General features: G+C 37.3%; 1 pseudogene; it reads left to right on the forward strand.

Annotated features, from left to right (window-relative positions):
- The first annotated feature begins 204 nt into the window (after nt 1-204).
- Nucleotides 205-3,606, forward strand: LOC107423546 ((+)-neomenthol dehydrogenase-like; annotated as a pseudogene).
- The last annotated feature ends 17,114 nt before the right edge of the window (nt 3,607-20,720 follow it).

The raw sequence follows: 20,720 nt of genomic DNA on the forward strand, positions 1-20,720 counted from the left end.
TTAAATATTATTTTAAAAAGGTCAATTTCACACTTAAATAGGCAGATATAATCTGTAAATATGTTTCGGTGAAAAAAATCCGCTCCAATGGTTTTCAATTCAACCTTCTAAAATTATATTTAGTCTTATATTTTCACTTACAAAAACAGCATAATTCTCTCTATAATAGAACCTTATATATATATATATATATATAGTCTTTCTATGATCAGGTCCAACAATAAGCAGATTAACCATATCGGAAGCTACAAAGTGGCTGCACTTTTGTAACTCCATTTAACAAAATAGTTTACTTCTATCATCTTGATCACTCCCTTTAGCCTAGTTTATATCACTCATCTTCTCATTCCCTTTGTTTTTGTTTTTGTTTTTTAGGTTTGCAGTTGTAACAGGAGCAAATAAGGGGATTGGATTGGAAATTGTGAATCATGTGGCCTCAAATGGAATCACTGTGATTTTAACAGCTAGAGATGAAAAGAGAGGTCTTGAAGCTGTAGAGAAGTTGAAGGAGTTTGGGCTTTATGATCAAGTGCTTTTTCAACAGCTTGATGTTGCTGACCCTGCCAGTGTTGCCTCTTTAAAAATATATTTATTTTTTATATTTAAAAAATAATAAATACAAATAAATATAAGTATCAACAATCCACTTAACATTCACTTGATCTAAAGGCTAAAAATAGAGAAGCCCACTAATTCTTAAATTATAAAAGTTAAAGGCATCCGCCCTTGGATTCCAAAAGAAGACTACCAAAGATTACCTAAGTGCTTACATAAGTTCATAAAATTATTTGTATTTTTCATAATTTTGACTTTAACCTTGGAAAGCACAATTTTATCTGTCTTCCTTTTGAATTTTATTTACTTTAATCTCTCTAATTTATCTTTCTTTCTCTCTCACCCACAGCACATGTGGGTTATTTGAGTATTGCTATATGTCACCAGTGGTGATTGTCACCATCCTACATGGCAGTGGGTTCAATGTTAAAATAGCTTTTATATATATATATATATGGGATCCACTACCATGTAAACTTTTTTTATCCATATATATACATGGATCCACTGCCACGTAGGATGGTGACAGACACCACTGGTGACAAATAACATTATTCGGGTTATTTTTGTGACAAACTTACACCTCCATTGTTAAGTATTTTTATTCAAAATCCATCACCACCGTCGTTGTCAGCTAGGTCGTTCGTTAGCCACTAGGTGTGGTCTCGCTCCATCAATGGGTCTCACTCCTTCCACAATGGGTCTCACCTGGGGGGCTGAAAATTGTGTTTTTATTTTATCCTCAAAAGAGAAATATTGTAGTTAAAAACAAAATTAAAAATATTGATTTTTGATATTTAAAAAAAAAAAACTAATGCAAAAAACTCTCAGCCATTTATCCATAGGTTATACAACTGAAGCATCTTATTGGAGCCTTATATTATATATATACACACACATATGTTTCTTAAAAATTCCAAACAACAAGCAAATTAACAATGCCAGAAGCTATACATAGGTTGTCTTTTGTAACTTCATTTAACAAAATAGTTTGCTTCTAACATTTCAATCACTCCCTTTAGCCTAATTTACATCACTCATCTTCTCATTCCCTCTGTTTTCATTTTTGTTTTTGTTTTTGTCTGTCAAGTTTGCAATTGTAACAGGAGCAAATAAGGGGATTGGATTGGAAATTGTGAAGCAATTGGCCACAAATGGAATTGCTGTGGTTTTAACAGCTAGAGATTAAAAGAGAGGTCTTGAAGCTGTAGAGAAGCTGAAGGAGTTTGAGCTTTCTGGTCAAGTGCATTTTCATCAGCTTGATATTGCTGACGCTACTAGTGTTGCCTCTTTGTCACATTTCATCAAAACCCAGTTTGGGAAACTTGATATCTTGGTATGATGTATGAGGAATAAAGAACTATCTTTCAATTTTGAGTTTTGATTGTTATCTTAATATGATACAATAAAATAGCAAAATGTCGCAAATTCTGAACAGGTGAACAATGCCGAGAATAGTGGAGTGGAAGTAGATGATGATGCATTTGAATCATTGTTGAAATCCAATACCAGAGTAAGTCTTGTTTGATGAGTAAAATTTTGTTGTTAGCCTGTTATCTATTTTGTGAATCATGTACAATTAACATAGTTTAAACCAAGAGCTACATATTTTCTAGGCTGTAAAAGTGACAATTTTGCTGTTGTGTTTTTGTTGTTGTTATATTTAATTTAGCCAAGAAAATGGCCTTTCTCATGATAGTTATGATGAGATCTAATTATCTTCTTAATGTCCAGTTTGAAGCTTGGACAAAAGTAATGACTCAAACTTACAAGTTAGCTGAAGATTGCTTCAGAATAAATTACTGTGGTGCTAAAAGGACAACCATAGCACTCCTTCCTCTTCTTCAGTTTTCTGGTTCTCCAAGAATTGTTAATGTTTCTGCTTTGAGAGGAAAATTAGAGGTGTGAAATTAAGTCACTTAGACCTCCTTTAGAAATAAAATTATTTGTATGCTCTGATATTTACTTATGCTTGAAACAATTAGTTACTCATTTGGATTTGATTTGAACCTTGAGATGTGGTTTTAAAAAAAAAAAAAAAAAGCAGATGATCTAAGTTACAAAACAAGAAAGCCATTAACAATTTTTTGGATAAATAACACTTTACTACTCTAAATTATCACATTTTTTTTCTGCACTTTTCCAGCTAAACTATAAGAACCGACGTGTAATCTCCATGAATAGTTGTTTCTTTGTCACATTGGTCCAACTATGCAGTTTAGAATAAATTATAAAGTAGTTTTGGTAATTAGTTTCACTCTGCTTGTTGTTTCAGTACGTAGAAAATGAATGAGCAAAAGGAGTACTAAATGATGTTGAAAACCTCACAGAGGAGAGAATATAGGAGGTATTGGGAGAGTTTCTAAAAGATTTGAAGGAAGGTTCACTAGAAAGCAAAAAGTGGCCAACTTTTCTACCTGCTTATATATTATCAAAAGCAGCAATGAATGCCGACACAAGGATTTTGGTAGACAAGCATCCCAGCTTCAGAATCAACAGCGTTTACCCTGGCTATGTTAGTACTGACATCAACTTCAATACCGACAACTTGTCTGTCGAAGAAGGTGATGAGGACATGACCAGGAGTACCTCAAGATGGAGTCTAGAGCCACTTCAAATCTCAATGGGATCAATAACCAGGGCTAGAGCAAAGAGGTTTAGAAGCACTAAATGGTTTAATCTAGGAGGTGTTCACATCTCAAAGACGCAAGTCCATTATTGAAGATGAACCAAAATTGGTCCATATGATTAGGATGTTGGAAGCCAACATGAAAAAGAGCTTAACGCATGGAATCCTACAACATGGTGATGTGGTAAGTTTTGATCACATGGATGGTGATGTGGCATCATATGGTGACATGGCATTTTTGCCACGTGGGGCATCGAACTAAGCTTGGCCGAATTTAATAATTAGAAAACATTAATTTTTATTTATGTCTTGATTGGATTTTTGCATGTTGCCTACTTTACAATTCCAATTTAGTTTTATTAGGTTTTTAAATTATTTTCCTATTTTTGTTAGAGTTGACTGGTCAAGGAATTAAAGGCCATTCAAATTAGGAAACCAGGAGCCAAATTGGATTTCCTAAATCTAATCAAAGTAGGTTTCCTAAACCTAACCAAATAAGGTTTCCTAAACCTAAATTAGCTTTGTAATTTATTTTGCTTATTTAAAGGCATATAAATGATGAATAAAGGGGATATTACAATTTTGATTTTAAAAGTGAGAGTGATTCTATTGGCTCTCTAAGAACTAGATCGAACTTTTCAAACTTTGTTTTTGGGTTCAAATTTGACTTATTAATAGGGTTTTCCCCATCCTATTGTGGCATCTTCACCATACCAAGGCTCTTACCTCAAATATAGATGAAGGATCGAGGTCTTCCATTGATAACTTGTAGTTAGAAGGTCCAAATCAATCCTTGTTACAGGTTTAGAGGCAAGTCACTCTAGGTTCATATCAATTTGGTATCAGAGCAAGTTTCTAATTACAGGTTTGATCTATCTATTTTTTTTTCCTTCTTCTGTTTCTTTTTTTTTTTTTTTTTTTGCGATTTTTAGCATTAGGTTAGAAATTACATCTTTGATTGCTTTTGTTGTTCTTTGCGTTTGAGTTGCTGCGTTTTTCTTTGCAATTTTTTTTTTTTGTGTTCTTCATTCATTTTGATTAGATCTTATCCAAAAAAAATTATTTGTTGTTCAAACCGGTCAGGCATAATCCAAAAGCTTATTCGTTAGTCGATTCTTCAATGACCTAGTGTTGTTTTTGTTGAAGTTTGGAGCGTTTGGTGTTGCTACTTGTTGATATGATTGTTCTTACTGTTTGAAAAGAAAAAAAAAAAAACGAGTATGAATTCGTCTTTAAATTTTTTCTTGTTTTTGTGGTTTGTGGCATTGAATTATTAAAATTTCAAGAGAAAACAGGTAGTAAAAATTTTTTGGTTGATTTGAGGAGCACATAAAACAAGCCAAAATCAATACCCAAAAAAAGGTTTGGTGATTATTCATTCCACTTTGCAAATCTCGTTCCAATTTGTTCTTAACATTCTAGTTTCTTTTGTTTGTGCCAAATTTCTTGTTGAAAATAAAATCTATCATCGTTGCCTTTTTTCTTTTTACTTTTCGCTCTATTTGTCTTCTTAGCCTTATTTTCATAACTGTTTGGTAGGTCTATTTGGATTGTAACTTGCTAGTTTGATTTTATTTTCATAACTGTTTGGTACGTCTATTTGGATTGTTACATGCTAGTTTGATTTAGTTTGAAATTAGTTTGCAAAGAACCAAATAGAATTCCTAGAATGGTAAAAGGCAAGAGAGGTGAGAATTATAGAGGGTAAAAGCTGAACTATAACTAGAGTACAAACACGAGTGAATTGAGATCTTGAATTTAGCTGTGATGTCCTTTTTTTTTTTTCTTTTTTTTTTTTTACTAACAGGTTTTGCAGGAAAAAATCATGTCACAAGACAAAAGCAAAGAAAGCATGGAAGGAACTCCAGGTGTGGCTAATTCAAAGCTATACATTCAAGCTTTGATGGGAGAACTTCAAAGAGCATTATGGTTGGAGATTGGGCAGATCTATGATAGGTTGGATAGGATGGAATCATCAATCCAAACTCCGTAACAATGACCACCACAAAGGTTCACTCATGGTCATGGTAGAGGAAAAAATTCTCCAAGGGGGAAAAATTTGGAACGAATAGGAGATGACTATGAGGAAGAAGAAAAAGACATTGGTTCGGGTACCAACCAATACCGTGGGAGAGAGAGATTAAATCGAGGCAATGATTATGGAGGAATTAAGATGAAAACACCCCCATTTCAAGGTAAAAGTGACCCAAAAGCTCATCTTGAATGGGAGAAGAGGATTGAGATTGTATTCGATTGTCTGAACTATTCGAAGTCTAAAAATGTTAAATTAGTCGCAAATGAATTCACGAACTATGCTATTGGACGGTGGGACAAAGAAACACTTTCTAAGAGCCGAGTGGGACAAAGACCTATAGATACATGGGAGGAGATGAAGGCTTTGATGAGGGAGCATTTCGTATCTAGCCATTACTATAGGAGCATTTTTCAGAAGCTACAAAGGTTATCTCAAGGAAGTAGGAGTATGGAGGACTATTATAAGGAGATGGAAATCTTTATGATGAGGGCTAATGTTGAGGAGGATAGGGAGTCTACTATGGCACGTTTCTTGGCTGGTTTGAATAGGAAAATAGAAAATTAAGTAGATTTACATCATTATGTGGAGATTGGGGAGATGTTACACATGGCTATCAAAGTAGAGCAACAACTCAAGAGCAGGGGTACCAAAAGACCTATTATTGCTCAAAACACTTGGAAAGACAAGCCCATCCACATGGAAACCCATCCGCCCAAGTTTGGAGATAAAGCCACCACACGGCCTAAATTCAAAGCTAAGGCCGAACCATCCTCATCCAAGAAATTAAGTAAATCAAATTCATCTTCAACTAGAAATCGAGATATCATGTGCTTTAAATGTCAAGGCAGGGGTCATATTCCAAGTTAATGTTCAAATAAGAGGGTCATAGTGATTCGAGAAAGTGGAGAAATTAAATTTGAAAAGGAAGAGTCAGATAATGAATCCATGCCACCATTGGATGACGTTGGTGATGAAGATGAAGATGATTATAAGTATCCAGTTCGTGGAGAATTATCATTGGTTGCTAGGAAAGCTCTAACTGTATACAAAGATGAAAAGGAAATGCAACAAGAGAACATCTTTCATACTAGATGCAAAGTCAAGGATAAGGTATGTAGTATGATTATTGATAGTGGAAGTTGCACTAACGTTGCTAGTGTTACTATGGTTGAAAAACTAGATTTACCCACTATGAAGCATCCAGAACCATATAGCTACAATGGCTTAATGATTGTGGAGAGTTGAAGGTGAACAAGCAAGTGAATGTTGCATTCTCTATTGGTGATTATGAAGATGAGATTATTTGTGATGTGGTGCCAATGCAAGCTGGCCATTTGCTTTTGGGATGACCCTGGCAATTTGATAGAGATACTAACCATTATGGTCACACTAATGGGATTGTCTTTAACTTCAAGGGTAAACGAGTGGTGTTTATGCCAATGACTCCTAAACAGGTTTTTGATGATCAATTGGCTCTACAAAGGAGGAGAGAAGCTTAACAACAACAAAATGAAGCTGTTTCCAACAACCAATAGAAGAAAAAGAGTGGTGAGGCTGAGAGTGTGAGAGAAAAAGAAAAGAAAAAGAGTGCAAAGAAAAAAGAAAGTTTTTATGCAAAACAGAGTGAAGTAAAGGAGGTTTTGTATTGTAAAAAGCCTATGATTATAATGATGTAGAAAGAAGTATATATGAATCATTTAACTAACCTTGATGAATCTGTTTTACCAAGTTCTATTGTCTCTCTTTTGTAGGAGTTCAATGATGTATTTCCCAAGGAGATTCCAAGTGGGTTACAACCATTAAGGCAATCGAACCTTGTAAGATTATTTTTGTTCTCCAATAATCAATACAATTGTCTAAGGAGTTTGATTCATTTGGCGCATATTTTGTTTTATTTCTTTGAACTGTTACAAGTTTGAAGTGGCACGCTCGCAAATTTAGGAGACGATAGATTGTTGGAAATATTCCAACATTATTCCAACATATCTTTTTGGCACGTCCAATGGAACACACATAAAATTTCAACCGAGAACAATGGTTCAGACTCGATCAAGGTCTGTAAATTTTGACACCTGTAACAACAACAAAGAGGAAGAAGTTGGCAAGACTCTCAACTCGATGGAGATGTCCACCCAGGAGTCAATATGTGCTATGAGCTACCTCGAGATCTAAAGGATGGTAAAAGAAAGATGGAAGTGTTCCAAGAAACCCAACAATGATTCTAGGAGACCCAGCAACATCATATGGAAGGCATTATGGATTTCTTGCATTAACAATTGCAGGTTTCTCAAGCCTCATTGAGTAAGGCCATTTATTAGCCAAGAAGAGCAGGTGCAGGCCTTTTCGGCTGTACCTGAAGGTAACACATAAAGGACTGAGTATCAACTGTTCTAGAGAAAACAAACAGAAATGACGGAAGGACAGTCGTGAGAGAACGACAACCTTATATTCTCCCACCAGCTCGGAACCAAATTCATGGTGGAGCTAAGGTCAGAATGTTAGAAATGGCTGGGAAAAACAGGTTGTACTGGCCCCTCATGCCATACCACATGCAGTGTGGGCTTTTCAAGCTGCACCTTATGGCATACAAGACCCTCAGGCCGTAAATAATGTTAACGGAGGAAGAGCAGACTTTCAAGCCCATGTTTTCCCACTTGTCCGAAATCAAGGTCATGGTGGGGGGCATGCTGAACAATTTGGCCAAAACTTTTTGTATGGCCAAAATGAAGACCATCACCACCACGTCGACTACCACAGCCCGGCATGGAGATATGGACATAATATTTGAAACTGGATGAACAACGGCCATGGAATGGATAGGGAGGCCGTTGAGACCATCATCCAGGAGATGATTGACCCCGGCATTCAAAAGAGTTGGTCGACCATCTTACAAAAGGCCTTACCCCGAGGCCATTGATCGGATAGAATTTCCAAGGGGATTCAGATTTCCTGAATTTACTTTGTTTTCAAGTGAAGAGAATCAATCCATTGTGGAGCACATAGGTCGCTTCACTATCCAGTGTGGAGAAGCTATAGCCAATGAGTATTCAAAGCTCCACTTATTTGCAAACTTTTTGATAGGTTTTGCTTTCTCATGGTACATTAATCTGCAACCAAATTTGACTCATACTTGGCAAGTATTAGAGCAAAAATTCCATGGACAATTTTATAGAATTGACCCGGAGATCTCCATGGCTAATTTGTTGCATTTGCATCAGATGGAAGGTGAATCAGTTGAGAACTTTATTGTTCGGTTCAAAAGGGCAATGATCAGAGGTCATTTAGATATACCAAAAAGAGAGTTTATCAAGCTAGCTTAGAGCAGACTGAGTTATAAGCTGCAGAAGAAGTTTGAGGAGATGGAGCTTCATGATGTGTTCGAGTTAATCTCTCGAGCATCTAGATACGAAAGTATTTTAAAGTAAAAGTATTAGAGGAAGAACTTATCGCAGGGATCATACTACAGAGACCCAAATACAGAGATTTATTCGGTCAAAACTGAAGACCAAGGAATTGAGGATGCTTCCGCCAAAATTGATGCTACTGAGGTAGTGGCCACTAGGCCATATGTAAGTAAAGCTTTAGCTAGACCAACAAGGAGCCAAAGGATTCCTCAATTGGTCATGGATACAAAAAAGAATCGGCTCGAGCCAGAGAAGGTTTACAATTTTGACATATCCAAAGCCGACCAAATTTTTGACCATCTATTGGTTGACAAGGTAATTAAATTACCTGACGACCATGTTTTACCCACAGTTGAAGAAACTATAAAGAAGCCATACTGTAAGTGGCATGGTATGTGGACGCATCAAACTGTCCACTGTGTGGTGTTTCGAAATGCAATCCAAGCACTAATCGACAAGGCCACCTAGAAGTTTCCAGAAAAAGGAAAGGATGTAATGGAGGTTGATAGCAATCCTTTCCCATCGGTCGAAGTGGATATGATTTTGGCCAACATTTATGATTTGACCAAACTTAAAATTAAGGTCGATCTAGGACAACCTTCATCTGGCAGAGTATGGAAAAGGTAGAATAGACCAAAAAGGAAGTATTCGGCCAAAAAGGCTAAACGACCCACCAAAGTGCTTTGTACCCACTGCAAGCATAGAGTTGATGATGGGAAGAAGTAACCTTTAGAGATATGTGAGCAAAATGTATCACCACAAGAGAATTACGGACCTCATAGTCGAAAGTGAGTGTTCTAATGCCTAGGACCAAAGCTGTAAGATGGGCATTGGAAGCCAAACCATCAACACTTGGGGGGGGGGGGGGGGCAATTTGACTCCAAGCTCTAGGTTACATTTTCAAAAGATAATGGAACAAGATTAGTTTCTCATAAAATTGAAAAGCCAATGACATTATTACAAAAATAGGCCACTGGTACCGTGCGGGATATAAGCATTATCAGCCGCTTACTAGGACTCAAAAGAGATGAATGCAAAGGCAACATGCTGCGGTAAGGAAACTTGTAGAAAAAGTAAAGGCTCACGAGAAGGCTGCTGGAAAAAGGCTAGTGACAGTATTAACCAGTGACAATATTAACTCAGCCTGAAAATCAGAAAGATGATAATATATTGAAGGAATTGGAGTTACACCTTTGAGGTATGGAGGGTAGGCCAGAGGGTTTGAAGAAGATGGCAGAAGTCATGGCTAAAAATGCCATTGTCTCATCAGGAGCTGGTCCTTCTGGAGTGAAGAAGCAACCTATGGTATAGGTTAGGAAATAAAGGGCTGAAGTTATCCTATGCATAAAAAAAGTTTAAATGACGACCTTATGAAAGAAGACATGATTGATTCTTTGACCAATAAGAAGTTGAAAGTCAAATTTGGAACCATGGATGAAGTGGCTTGTAATATGATCGTTATCTTATCATTAGCATTTAAAGCTCACCCTAACCAAGTGAGTGTGATGGAAGGGGATGTTCTGGAAGACAGAGGTGTTAAGGTAGAGATTATAGAGGACATTGAGCCTCTAAGGAAAGAGTTAGCTCATTCTTGGGCTCAAGAGATGACTTTGAAGAAGCGTGTAGAAAGAATGGCACAACATTTGAAACCACTCTATATTAATGCTTATTTTGATGGCATGCCTATAAATAGAGTTTTGTGGGACAATGGAGCCACGATCAATATTTTTCCTGCTTCCATGTTGGCTAAGTTATCCAAAAGCGAACATGACCTTATCCCAACCTAGTTGACAGTTAGGACCTTCCAAAGAGGAATCACAAAGGCAAAAGGTGCTCTTTTGGTAGAGATTACTATGGGGGACAAGTCTATCATGACTGTATGTTTTAGCGTGGAATCCAAATCCTGCTATAATGCTTTACTTGGTTGTGATTAGATCCATGTGGGTTTGTGTGTGCATCATTCCTGCATTAAGTTTTGTGGTTTTGGAATGGCGAGGAGGTTAAGGTTGTTCAGGCCGATAGTCGACCTTCTTAGTTAGTGCCAATGCAGTTGAAGCTTGGTCCTATGAGGATGAAGTCAGTCTCGTTCAATTTTTTGGCAGTGATAAACAAGGTTGCCTTGTAGGGGTTACGGCTTGGAAAGATATCAAAGGGTTGTGCAAGGTAGCAAAAGAGCTTGAGGATGAGCTGGCTCGACTGACAGTAGCCCAGATATCAGAGGTTAACATAAATAGTTCTTAATGAATATATGCCAAAAAGAGGAAGAAAAGATGGTGGCAGTTCAAACCACCATTAAGAAGTTAATGGCGTATATGGTAGAAAAGAAGTTGGAAGTTAATTCGGTTGTTAACTTGGTCAAATGTATTATGGAGGATGATTCCAGTCTTGATGATAAGTCCATTTTCGATGAGATTCAGTTGGCGCCAGTTAAAATGGATGACTCTAAGGTTGAGGTTCAGGATCCACTAATAAAAGTAAACTTAGGCATTGATGAGGATCCTCGGGCAACGTTTGTAAGTGGCTGATTGGAAACTGATTTATAAGACAAAATTATTGAACTTTTGAAAGAGTCCAAAGATTGTTTTGCATGGGACTATCATGAGATGCTTGGCTTGGATGGAAAATTAGGAGAATATCATTTACCAATCAAGGAAGGATTTTGGCCACATAAACAACCACCAAGGAAGATATCACCAGAGGTCACATTTAAGGTGAAAAAAGAAATTGAGAGGTTGTCAAGGCCGACTTCATCAGGACAGCTCGATATGTAGAGTGATTACCTAATGTAGTCCCAGTGGTGAAGAAGAATGAAAAGCTAAGAATTTGTATTGATTTTCGAAATTTGAATTTGGCTATACCCAAAGATGAGTATCCTATGCCAGTAGCAATTTACTTGTAGATGGAGTAGCTAAGCATGTAATTCTTTCAATCATGGATGGACATTCTAGATATAATTAGATTTTCATCACTGAAAAGGATGTGCCAAAGACAACTTTTAGGTGTCTAGGTGTAATAAGCACATTCAAATGGGTTGTCATGCCATTTGTCTGAAGAATGAAGGAGCTACATACCAAAGAGCAATGAATACAATCTTCCATGATATGATTGGGCATATTCTAGAGGTTTATATTGATGATGTCATTGTAAAATCCAATTTCATGAAAGATCATATAGCTGATTTGAGAAAGGCATTCGAGCGGATGAGAAAACACAAATTGAAGATTGATCCCTTGAAATGTGAATTTGGTGTCTATGCAGATAACTTTTTAGGAATTCTAGTCCATCAAAGAGGCATTGAGGTTGACAAAAATAAAGCTCGGGCAATTTTGGAAGCCAAACTACCGCAAAATAAAAAGGAGTTGCAAAGTCTTATTGGAAAGATCAACTTCCTTAGAAGATTCATCTTTAACACATCTGTGAAGATTCAACCTTTCTCAGAGCTACTAAAATTGAAGAATGAAGAAGAATTTAAATGGGAAAGTCATCACCTTTGGAGGCATTTGATCGAATAAAAGAATACTTGGCAAGATCACCTGTCATTATGCCTCCACAGAAGCCGCCAAACTTTATATTTCGATCAGAAAATTCTATTGGCTGTCTGCTAGCCTAAGATAATGAATTCGAAAAAGAGCATGTTGTATATTACTTGAGTAGAATTCTCATACCAAATAAGCTGAAGTGCTCTCCTATAAAGAAGTTATACTTGGCGTTGTATTTTGTAGCAACAAAGTTACGACACTACATGTTACCGACTGTGGTGTTTATTATTTCTCCAACCGACTTAATCAAGTATATGCTGTCAAAACCCATTATCATAGGGCAGATTGGAAAGTGGACAATAGCTTTGTTAGAATCCTAAAAAGCAGTGAAAGGACAAACTTTGGTAGACTTTCTGGCCGATCAGCCATGTTTAGAAATGGAAAGTGAAATGGATCCAGTAGAGATAGCTTCAATTTTCCTTACTCCTTGGAAATTGAATTTTGACGGATCAAGGATGCAAACTTCAGCAGGGGTGGAAATTGTAATTGAATTCCCTATAGGACGAAAGACACAATTGTCATTCTAACTCCCTTTGAATGTTCAAATAATTAGGCTGAGTATGAAGCTTTAATCATTGGCTTGGAAATTTTGAAGGAACTAGGACCATTTTCAGTTGAAATAATTGGCGACTCAATGTTGGCCCTGAAACATTTGATAGGTGAATACAGTTGTCATAATTTGGCTTTATCTAAATATTACATGGTGGCAAATCAACTCATACAAAGTTTTAACGATGTAATCCTTCAACCAGTGCCAAGGGAGTTGAATTTTGAGGCCAATGAGATAGCCCAAATAGCATCAGAAGTACACATTCCAGCTGATTTGACAGAGAAGATCATAAGTATATGGAAGAGGAATCTCTTAATGTTGAAGGAAAGATTCATGATGGGAGAAATTTTTTGTGTAGAGATAGATGAAAATGATTGAAAATTTCTATTGGTAAAATACTTGGGGAATCCTAGCAGAAAGAATGACAGAAAGACTTGCCTAAGAGTAATTCAATATGTCTTATTTAACAGGCAGTTATATAAGAAAGGCCAGGATGGCTTACTTTTGAAATGCTTAGGCAAACATGAAGCAATGTTAGTAATGGCTAAGGTGCATGAGGGTATTTGTGGTGCACATTAAGTGGGAATAAAAATCAGTGATTGATAAGAAGACATGGCTATTATTGGCCGACTATCCTATTTGATTGCATTAATTATGCAAAAAGGTGTATAGCTTGTCAACGTCATGGTCCAGTACAACACATTCCAGCTGTACCATTGAACCCAATAGTTAAGCCTTGGCTGTTTTGAGGTTGGGCCATGGATTTGATTGGTAAGGTGTATCCTCCATCGAGCAAGCAACATATGTTCATCATTGTCGCCACCGACTACTTCACTAGGTGGGTGGAGGTGCCACCGATGAAACTGTGAACCAAGCTGATGTGATCAAGTTCATCAAAGAAGATATAATCCATAAGTTCGTCATACCAGAAACTATTATTGCTGATCACAGAACGGTATTCAGGGGTGAAGCAGTTGAAATATTCACCAAGGAATATGGGATTAAGCTTATTCATTCACCCTATATTTTGCTCATGCCAATGGTCAGGCTGAGGCAATAAATAAAGTTCTGAAAAGCATCTTGGAAAAAATGGTAGATAACAATCCGAGGGATTGGCATAACTTGCTATCTGAAACTTTGTGGGCTTATCGGACATCAAAGAGATCTGGTACTGGAACTACAGCTTTCACACTAACATATGGACATGATGTTGTTCTACCCATAGAAGTAACTGTGAGATCCCTATGAATTGCCCAGCAACACAATCTTACTCCGACCGAATACAGTCAAGCCATGATGCAAGAGATAGAAGAATTGGACGAAGTGAGATTGGCTAGACTAGATCATCTCCAAATACAGTAGAAAGTTGTGGCAAGAGCATATAATAAGAGAGTACAATTCAAGGACTTTGGGGAAAGGGACTTAGTGTGGAAAGCAATCCTATCAATTGGTTCCAAAGTTTCGAAATATGGCAAATGGTTTCCTACCTAGGAAGGGCAGTTCACTGTCACCAAACTATTAGGGAAGGGAGCGTATCAACTTCAAAACATGGATGGTACAAAGCATTCCAACCCGATCAATAGCTGCTTCTTAAAGAAATTTTACCCAACTAGTTAGGAAGCTCATGGAACAATAAAGGCAAAAGAAACTAGTTAGGTGCATTAAATAAGAGATTAATTCTTGTACTCATTATCTCATTTGGCATTAATAAAGTTTAGGGCCGAAATTTTCACTACCATTATTTTCTATTTTTGTATATGGCTTAGCCAATTTTGGCTGCTCGTAAAATATATTTGTTATATTCCGAGTTTGAAAAACTCAGGCATAGGATGAATTTGATAGCTAATCTCAAACAAGACGTAATGATTTGAAGAAGATACAATTGTTTGGCCGACAAATGGCTAAGAATAAATTTATTAAGGAGCCATAAAATTCGATGGACTGGTCTAAGAAAATAAATAAAACAATATCTAGAGAAGGAAAAATAAATAAATAATAATAAAAAAAAAGAGGCTACTGCTCTCCAAATACATCATAAGCTATTTTTTTGAAAGCTTCCCACAATCCATTACAACATTGGCTAGTTTCTTCAGATTGAGGTCCTTTGTTTCTAATGGCTTTGATCTTCCCTTTGGTATTGATAATTTTCTCTTTGACAAAACCAGCTTGAGTGGGCAAGTTATTGGCATGATTGACCTTTTCCTTGAGATTAGCTTCTGCAGTGGATAGTTTTTCCTTTAACTCCTCGATCTCAATGGCTAAAGCAACAGCTTCTTGCTTTTTTGCAAAATGGTCAGCATGCAAGGAAGCAAACTTAGCTTGGAGATTAGAAAAAGAAGAGGAAAGTTTTTCAGCCTCGTCAATATCCCACTGTGCAGATAAAAAGGAATCCACATCCTGATGAAAAGTGTCATGGATCTTAGAGGCACGAGAACGAACGCTAGCATCTAATAAAGAAGTGTCGCTGATGATGCCAAATGACTTGTCTAGTTTTTCTCATGCTTCATCTTTAGTTAAGGCCTCAAAACCTCCTTTGAAAAAGCTAACAACATAGTCAAAAGCTTTTTGGACTTTTTCAACTTCAGAATCGTCTGCTTTTGTCTTAGTGACAATTGGAGTTTCTACAACTAAAATAGGTGAGACTGGTCAGAGAAGGTCATCAACATCAAGGAAAGTATTCTCTCCAAGGTCAAATTCAACTAGAAAAATGAAAGATTCCTACAAAATAAAATAACAGATAGAGAAAATTATTTCAACATTTGAGATAACTTGAAGTGTAAAATATATATATATATATATATGTGTATGTATATATATATACCTTGGATTTGTTTCCTGTTGTCACGAAAGGAGGTTTGGGAATAGCAAACAAGGTCGGAGACACCAAAGGCAAAATAGAAGATTCGGTTAAAAGAGAAAAATGGTGTTTGTCCAAAGTTTGGCCTTTCTGTCATGATAAAAAGAAATTTAACGAGTTGACATGTATGAATAGTGGAAAGAAAAGGCTGAGGATGACATACCTCCATATTAATAATATCACTATGCATGTCATTTGTTGGAGATTGATTGCCATTAGAAGATGGGATGATAGTCTTTTTATCTTAGCGTGTTCGTGTTGTTTTTTCTGCATTTATTGATAATGTTAATTTTAGTATAAATAAAACCAAAACCACATGTACGATGCTAAGTTATACCTGATTCGGGAGTACAGGATTGTCCTACTTTTTTCGTTTTTTGGAAGTCGTTTCATTGGCAGACGAAGGGGATAAAAGTTGAACATCAAATGAACAATCTACAAAAGTAAAACAGTTAGTTCAAGCAAAACCACATTTGCTAAAGGTTGTTTTTTGTAAAAAAAAAACTTACTAATGTCTAGAGATTGGTTAGAATGTGGAGGCAAAAATGAATCCACTATCTGTGTGGAATGACCATCGATAGTCTTGGTGGTGGGATTGTGTTTGGAAAAGACACAGATGGCAACATCCTCAACAGGACAACTGAACACAACATTGCAATCTTGGTCCATCAATCATTGAAGTTCCAAGTGGTGGTGGGATTAGATTAGAAGACACTGTGAAAGAATAGCTAGATTGCTTGAAGGTAGTATTGCATTTCCTGAATTCGTTGATTGAGGAAAAGGATGGTCGATTGGCCAAACAAAGATTATGGGAAGACACCTACGGTACAGGAATAGCTTAGCAAAGACTAGATTGTTAAGCCACGAGGTTTGGACAATCGACTTCTACACCGCACTAATTGGGTTTGAATTTTCGACCGAAAGGAAGAGCTCAATTAATCAGCATGCTGGACCAAATAATCTTCAAAGTCTTCACTAATGGAGGGTTTTTCTCTATGCCTTGGTAAGGATTAAGCACAGTTGTGGCAACCCAAACCACCCGCATGTAGATATTGTCCGCTTTAGGCCTGGGGAATCCTCTTACAACCCAGCCTTCACGGGTTTAAAATGTGTCTCAGTGGTTAGGGGGAATCCTCTTCCAACCCCTACCTGCCAGTCCCACTGGCCCGGGCCTCCAAGGCCCAACCAAGATATTGTCCGCTTTGGAAGCTAGGTGGTGAGCCCAATCCTACCCCTCACGGTTTTACCTTCCCTCATGGGAACATGTTTACAATGGAAAGGTATGCACATGCTTATAAGTCATGCTTCGTTCCCCTTTCCAACCGATGTAGGACTTCACAATCCTCCCCCTTTGGGGCCCAGTGTTCTCGCTGGCACACCAATCCAGGTCCGACTCTGATACCATCTGTGACAGCCCAGACCACCCGCATGTAGATATTGTCCTCTTTGGGCTTGGGGAATCCTCTTACAACCCAGCCCTCACGGGTTTAAAACGCGTTTCAATGGTTAGGGGGAATCCTCTTCCAACCCCTACCTGCCAGTCCTACTGGCTCGAGCCTCCTAGGCCCAACCGAGATATTGTCCGCTTTGGAAGCTAAGTGATGAGCCCAATCCTACCCCTCACGGTTTTACTTTCCCTCATGGGAACGCGTCTACAAGGGAAAGGTATCCACATGCTTATAAGTCATGCTTCGTTCCCCTTTCCAACCGATGTGGGACTTCACAACAGTACTCAACCAAGAAGGAAGAAAAGGATATCTGGTCAGCATAGAAAAAGTTTCCGGAGCCCGATGGTCTATGGAGTAGAAGAAATCAAAGCAATCTTTGGCCAAATGTCCCTGCAAACCATTTTGTAGGATTTGATGGCCTGGGAGTGTATTGGGTTGTCTTGTGGATAGAGACAGCCTCTTCGAAGGAAAGTAGGCATGGAACCAAAGCTGCAATATCCACAGAGGACCGGCATGATGCAGGTCTGTGTTAGCATTGACTACATTATTGATTCCTTGGTATAGGTGACCAAGAACAAGCAGCCCAAAAGCATAGGGTTACCAATAGCAAGAACTTCAACTATATGAATGTATCCTTTCGTCACCTACATTGAAGGCATGCAAAAGATGTACCTGCATAACCACAGCAGAAGAAAATGAATGTGTTCTTGATCCGAGGGTGGTTTGTCTTTGCCTTGCTTGTTCTTCAAGAAGTGGTTGTAAGAAGATTCATGCTTTGGGAAGTTGGCTTCTTCATAATGCAGCATGTTGTCTCGAGATAGAGCAGTAATGAACAAAAGTTCGCCATGAGGTCTACGACTGAGCAGAACAGCTAGATCCATCAAGGTCGGTGTCATCATTCCAAACCTGAAATAAAAAACATTGGAAACAAAATATCAAAAGCAAAGTGCAGCTGCAATCAAGCCCTTGTTGCATGGGATGTCAAGGCAGGATAGATGTATCGTGGCATAAATTCCAGATTTCTCTCAGGTATTGCCATAATAGGAGTCCAATCGATCCACCCATGTAATCCACTCCGGAGGTGTGACTGGCCACAACTTAAAAGGTTTAGAATCTTCCCACTTAGCCTAATCCAAGGATGATGAGGAGAATTGTAAAACTCTATCTGGGTGAGTTTGGAATACAGCTTCAACTTCAAAAGGCATTTTGTCTTTGAATCGACGGCCAAGGCTAAATTCCTTGTAAAGTTGGTTTCTCTCGATCAAAATCCTATTCATCAATAGCATCTTTGGTGCGATTGATAGCATGCTCAAGTTGCTCCACATATGACAACTTGTCTTTATTAGTGGCCTGCTATATATAAAAAGAATACTTCAGAATATATATATATATATATATTTAATATGCTAAATTAAGGCCATTAGTATCTTTGGCTGTGGAGATGAATCGTGAGCCTCATTATTTTTTGTATTATGGCTTTGGTAAAGCTGTGTCCTCATGATCAATAGTTGAGCCGATTACCTAAGAAAAAATTCAACAGCTTGAAAAAGGTTTAAACAGCCATGAGGTGAAATGAGGAGGGTTACTGGCAGGTTTTTAATGCTATATTCATATATATATATATATAAACAAAGCATAAGATGTTATGAAATTTTGTATATATATATATATAAAAAACCGAAAGAGTGCCTGTGTGTTCGAATAAAAACATGTCGGCACCTTTTTGAAATATATATACAGATATATGTACAACCAAAAAAAAAAAAAAAAAAAAGAGAGAAAGAGAGAAAGCATGGGATATTTTGATATGTATATATGTATATATATATGGAACCAAGAGAAAGTTTGTGTGGCTGGACAAAAGACATGTGGATGCATTTTTGCTATATATTATGTATGGAGCCGTGTGCCTTGGTGAGTATCTTCATGCTTCACATGTGCATACATTAAAAAAGAAAAAGAAAGCAAACCATGAGAAATCGTGTGCTTTTGTGGAGGTTTTCCATGCTTTACATGTATATATATATATGTATATATATATATATATAAACAAGAGGCATGAGAGGTTTAGATGCTATTTAGACATATATATATGAAACTGAAAGGTATGGTGGAATAGCTAGATTGAAGACACGTTGACACTTCGGTGTCATATGAAGCTGTGAGCAAGTGTTGCAGGTTTGGAGCATTACTTCATGCAGGTTCCAGTAAATAAACAAGTCAATGTACACACATATTCGACAAACACAAGGCCATATATCTACATCAAATTAAGTTTGCAAAGCCAATGTTTTAATACTAAGTCAGTGGCTAGTAAAGAGGCCGCGCGTTAGAGCAGTATGAAGCTGAATATGGTGCAGTAAATGAAGCTGAGAAGGATGAAAGACATACAGTTCGTGGAAGCTGTCTGCTTGGTGCAATGGAGGCTTGACGGCAAGGAGAATAAGGTGCTGTTAGCGTATGTCTTACAGTGGGATTTGCAAAGAAAAAAAACCTGCATATAAGCTTCCTTTGGAAATCAGATCCTGCAACTAAAGAAGAAGAGAAGGCTTGGTCGGACTGCACTTTGAAGATGGATGGTTGATCCCACTTAAAAGATGGCTCAATTTACAAGAATTTCCATTTGGAATTGGAGTGTTTTGGCTGCAAGCAAAGTAAATTGAAAAACAGACAATCACATGTGTATCTATGGAATCCGTGACCTGAAAAAAACGTGGAGAATTTTTGGAAGCAATGGATTTGTAATTGTGATGATATGTTTATATACTCCAGGGTTTGATGGCCGCATGATATACAAATGAGAATTGATTTATTTGGTGCATTATATGGTGGCCGAAGCTTAATTTGGTAGTGAAAGAAAATAATATGTATTTTATAAGATCCGGCAGAGTTTTTATAAGGTTATGAAAGTTTCGCCGCATTAAAGAAATTGAAAGGGTCTTGGAATAAGGAGCCATTTTTGGAGGTTATGGAGTTGGAAATTACGGGAAGGCGTTGAGAGATAATATCTTGGCATATTTTAAATAAAGTATATTTGGAGGCAACTTATCGATAAATAACTTGTGTGGCCATGGAACTTTACCTTAAATTGGTTTTATTCTTGCTAAGTCAAATATTCCATTGGGAAATAAAGCTTCACCTTGTGTAGCCATCTTTCGGCCATCCAGTTTAATGAGAGCTGGACATGCCATTTTGTAGAAATTAGTGATTGATCCATAATTGGTATGTATACAGGCCACAAGAGACGCTCAAGATGGAAAAAAGGAAATTCTAAGGATTTTAAGGAATAAGGAAAGAAGGAAATCTTCCGTTTGAGTTGAATTTTTGAGCTTGGAATGAGGAAATTATGCTGAAAGCTTGATTGAGAGTCTATAAAAGTGTGGTCAGTTTAACCTTTAATTGGTATATGGAATCTTGATGTGTATGGAAGCCGTGGCAATTATATATGTGGCAGTTTATGGTGTTCAGTCAATTTTTGGGTAGGATGATGTAACTGGAAAGTGCCATGTCAGTCTAAAAGCTGGAAAAATAGATTGCAAACTCATATGGCAAACTCTTTTAGTAGGTGGAATGGTGATAAAGATTTGGTTTAAGGATTAGAGAAGTGAAAAACCATTTTGGACTAACTTTGCTTTGCAATTTTTACATGTGACCACAAAATTACAAAGCAAGGGGGCAATTTGGACCATAATATTAATTTTCC

The sequence above is a fragment of the Ziziphus jujuba genome, chromosome 3 (genome assembly GCF_031755915.1).
Source record: "Ziziphus jujuba cultivar Dongzao chromosome 3, ASM3175591v1".
Lineage (NCBI taxonomy): Eukaryota > Viridiplantae > Streptophyta > Magnoliopsida > Rosales > Rhamnaceae > Ziziphus > Ziziphus jujuba.